Source organism: Tenrec ecaudatus, chromosome 8 (assembly GCF_050624435.1).
Source record: "Tenrec ecaudatus isolate mTenEca1 chromosome 8, mTenEca1.hap1, whole genome shotgun sequence".
NCBI lineage: Eukaryota > Metazoa > Chordata > Mammalia > Afrosoricida > Tenrecidae > Tenrec > Tenrec ecaudatus.
The window spans coordinates 24,399,883-24,404,399 of record NC_134537.1 but is presented as its reverse complement, the minus strand read 5'-3'; the positions used below and the strand labels follow the sequence as shown (position 1 = coordinate 24,404,399).

Sequence of the window (4,517 nt, the reverse complement as noted above, 5' to 3'; positions counted from 1 at the left end):
TTCCCTGTTAGGTGTTCATGGTATTATGTGTATACCTTTCGAAAGATCTGTAAGCTCCATGATGATGTATTTCCCATCAGAAAATGCTTTAGCTCTCTTGTTTCCAGGATCGGGGCAAGGAGCTCCACTGCCCTGCTTTGTCTATCTTATTTTCTGCAATCCCGAAGTCGTTTCTAAGTTTGACTGTTTGACTTAAAGTTCGACTGTTGGGGGCCGGTACCCCGACATTAGAGAGTCCCTGTGAAATGGAATCATCTCAGCAGCAATGGCTTATCGGACCTAGGTTGCACCTTGAACCTTGATTGTTTTTGGTGGAGCAGCTGGTTCCTTCCACAGTCTGGGTTACATGCAGCATTTTTCTTCTCGTGGTGTGGGCGTAGGAGCCCTGGCAGAGGAGTGACGGTGTATTGGGCTTCAATCCGCAAGGTCAGCACTTCAAAACCACCAGCCAACTCTGTGGGAGGAAGATGGGGTTTTCTACTCCCATAAATGGTTACAGGGAAGCTCAGAGGGGCAGTTCTACTCTGTCCCAGAGGGTCACTATGGGTTGGCCTTGACTTGATGGCAGTGAGTTTCAGTGTGAGTGCGGCGGTGCACAGTGAGAAGCAGTCAAGGTGGAAGGCCAGGCATCTTGTGATAGTAGGGATTGGGCCCCCTACCTAGGGATAAGTTTCCCAGGCTGGGATATGAATAGTGATCTTCACTACTAAGTCTAATGAAATGTCTGATATTTCTTTGCAGCCCCCTCTTTAGCTACATCAGGACTTTTAGGTTCTATGTCTGAAGCTAACTCATTGAGGGGAAAGGAATTTATTGGAGCATGGAAACCCACAGAGAAAGGACCTACAGAGTACTTCCCATGACAGAGTTCCCCATAAAGCTGCCAAAGCAATGAAAGGACAATATAAGTCCAGAAGGTCTCATGCAAGATAATCTTGAACTGATAGTGCCACCAGGTGCCTGCATCAAAGAACAAAAAGAGCTGTATCTGACAGGGTCTAATAATGGCCTCCCTATTTCTAGAAATAAAATTTGGCTCACATCAGACATTAATAAGGTAAAGATTCCCTATATAAGTTTCAGATGAACCACTTAAAATAAGCAAACGTAAATAAAGCATCCATCACCCTGGTAGAGACGAAGGCACACACACATAAAAAAACAAAAAACAAAAAGTGCACCCGTCCCGCAAAAAATCCCAAAAAGCAATCGTCACCAAAGAAGACAAGAGAAGAGACAAAAAGAACATTGAAATCAATCAATCAATCAATCAATCTATATAATCTATCTATCAAGTTTAGAAGTGACATATCTAAAGGGCAAAGAGAATACAGGCAGAGAAAGACAAAAAAGAACATACTAACCCCCCCCAAATTAAAATACAGCAAAGATGGATGATCTATATGAATATTAGGTAAAGTTGAATTTCAGGAAAAAACATTACTATAATAAAAGGGTTTTAAGTCCCAATGATGAAAGGGTAAACTTCTAGGAAAATGCGGTAGTTCTATATTAATGTGCCTAATCTAATGACATAAAATATATAGTGCAAAGACAGAATGACATTGAAACAAATGAATCACTTCAGATTTTAACGCGTCTTGCACTCATTGATAAGACAGACAAAAAGCATCGTGATGTATAAATGATTTGAACACCTCTGCTTAATTCACCATAAAATTGTTAAAATAAATGATTTGAATAATGCAATCAAAACATATGACCTACTGAGCATATACAAGGGAGTCTCACAAAATTCATGGAAAAATGGAATTAAAAGACACTGGAATTTGCTTAAACTATTGAATTGTAGGATAGTGGATTATGTCCCAATAAAACTGTTTTTTAAAATTATCCAATTTTTCCATCAACTTTTTGAGGTCCTCCATCTACAGAGTACTACACCAACAACTGTATATTAAAGTTGTTTTCAAGGGAATGCAGATTATTTATACAAATTGAAAATATATTGCGCTATGAAGAATGTTTTAACAAGTCTAAAAGAACTAAGCCATACAGAATGTTCCCCTCTCCCCCAAAGGTGAATTTCTGTGTATTCATGCCTAATCTTGAAAAATTGTGTAAAAAATTGTTTTCTACCTTTCCCCATCATTTACACTTTTTTTTTTTTTTGGTCAAGTCCAAAATGAGTTAGATAGTTTTCAGTATTCGTGCCTTCTTCCATTGGGGTTGGGGGCCTGGGCCAAAAAGCGCCTACATCTCCTGCAGGGGAGCCCAAGCACCGCGCCCAGGGGCAGCGTCTCTGTTGGCGATTTTCTCAATCTCCTCTAAGTCGTCCATGTCTTTCTATCTTTTTTTTGAAATGCTCCTGGATCCGATTGAAGTTGTTAATGCTGTCCACCATGTTCACGGCAAGGCCCCTCTTGCCAAAGCGGCCAGTGCGCCCCGTCCGCTACAGCTAGGTCTTGCTCACTGGTAGGTCAAAGTTGATGACAACGGACACCTGTTCCACGATGGTGGTCGTCTCTAGGAAGCGCTGTATCACAGCAGCTCTCTGCTCCACCAACTATTTCGCCACTCATCAGAGCCACCTAGTGGCCTTCCTTTGAGAGCTCTGCTGCCAGTGTGTGGCCTGGTGTGTTAGTCTGGGTACTTCAGAGAAACAAATCTACAGAAACTCATGAATAAGAGAGTTTTATATAAAGGGTAACATCCCAAGAAAACATTCCAACCCAGTGCTGCCCAAGCCCACAAGTCCAACATTAACCCATTAACCCATAGGTCCAACACCAATCCACAAAGTCCTCCTCCATCTCACAAAACACACTCCATGATGCCGACTGCAGAAGGAAAGCTTAGTCAGTGAATGTGTAAACATCTTAGCGCTGGCAAGTATCTCCACACATGTGCTCCAGCACCCATGGCTGCATCGGGATAGGTTCATGTGTCTTCTCCTCAGGGAAGTCTTGCAGAAAGTGACCCTTGCCAGCTAAAGCAGGGAACTGACTCAGGCAACTGCACCCTGGTCTGACCATCAGAAAGCAAGAGACCTGAGAACTAGAAAGGTGAGGCTCACTGAGCCATTTATCCCTCCACCCTTCAATTTACCCATGTGTTTTTTGGCCAGGTTGGCACAATAAACTAACTACCTCACCCCTGTAAAGGTAACACAAGGCCTGAAACTTCTGGTCTCTGTTATTGCACAGGACATAATACTACTTAATGGTGTCCAAGTTCTCCTCCTCATGTTTCAGTTTGATAATGTTTGGGTCAGGGGCCATTTTCTGGGTAAACTTCCACACGGAGTCTTCAAAGGTGGCAGAGGAAAGCAGTATCTGGCAGTTCCTGGGTAGCATCCTCTGGATGCAGATGCTCCGATCTTGCTGGCCCTGAGTGGCAATCATTGCATCAACCTAATCCAGAACAAACACCTGGATCTTCTTGAGGTCAATGAACTTGAGCTTGACAAACCAGTCCAGCATGGTTCCAGGGGTGCCAATGACAATCTGTTCACTGATCTTTTTACCTCTTTCCAATTTCTTGCCTAAGCAGCATGAGCTAGCTTCAGGTCAGGGTGAAATCTGCTTATCTGCTCAATCACTTTTCCCCTCTGAAGGGCCAGCTCATATGTTGGGGAGAGGCACAAACACTGGGGTATCTGTTTGCAAGCTCTACTTAGCTGAGCATGGCCAATACAGAGACAGCTGTTTTCCCAGTGGCCCACTAAGACTGGGCAATCAAATTCGGGATGGGGACGGGGTGCAGGGGATGCCAGCTACCATCAAAGGCAATGCGTTCTCTTGTCTATTGACTGGGCCGTTGAAGCCCATGGCATAGACACCTTGGGGAAGCTGTGGTTTCAGGCGGAGTTCTTCAAGACACTTCACAGAGGAGAGGGGAAAATTTGGGTCCTACTGCAAGACTTCCACCTGGTGTGTGTTCTTGACCAGGTTAGTTCAAAACGAGCTTGTTGAGTAAGGACTGGGCAGCCCTGGCCTCTTTTTCTTCTGCATCTGTCTTCTCTGCATTAACATTGATTATGACAACAGCACCATTGACATCCGGTTTGACTTTTCTCTTGTTTAAGATGCAAGCTGCTCAAAGACTCTGATGTTGCTTCCTGCTCATCCATTGCCAGGGCCCACGAGTTTGTGGCCATGGTCACAGTGGGAGTGGAGAGCTAGAGAGGGTGGACTCACCGGCCAGTGTTGCATGGCTCATGGTGTCCCAAGGGTAGACTATATTTTTTAACTCAGTTTGTTTATTCTAGCATTCAGAAACAAAAAGAGAAATTAAAAAAACATGAATATATGTCAACAATTTTGAAGAAGAAATAAATATGGAAATTGGCAAATAGTTTTACTTGAATAATAGTGAAAATATTATACACTTGGGATGATGTTAAAACAATACTTAGAAGAAACTGTATCTCCTGAAGTGTACGAGAGTAATAAAGGAAATGTTGGAAAATTATTTACTAAGAATAAATAGCAAGAGGTTAGTAAAAGGAAAGTAAGCCCACAGAAATTAAAAGTAAGGAAATAATACTTTGAGAA

General features: G+C 42.9%; 1 pseudogene; it reads right to left on the bottom strand.

Annotated features, from left to right (window-relative positions):
* Positions 1-2,214: 2,214 nt before the first annotated feature.
* LOC142454666 (ATP-dependent RNA helicase DDX19B-like) lies at positions 2,215-4,120 on the bottom strand (annotated as a pseudogene).
* Positions 4,121-4,517: the final 397 nt, after the last annotated feature.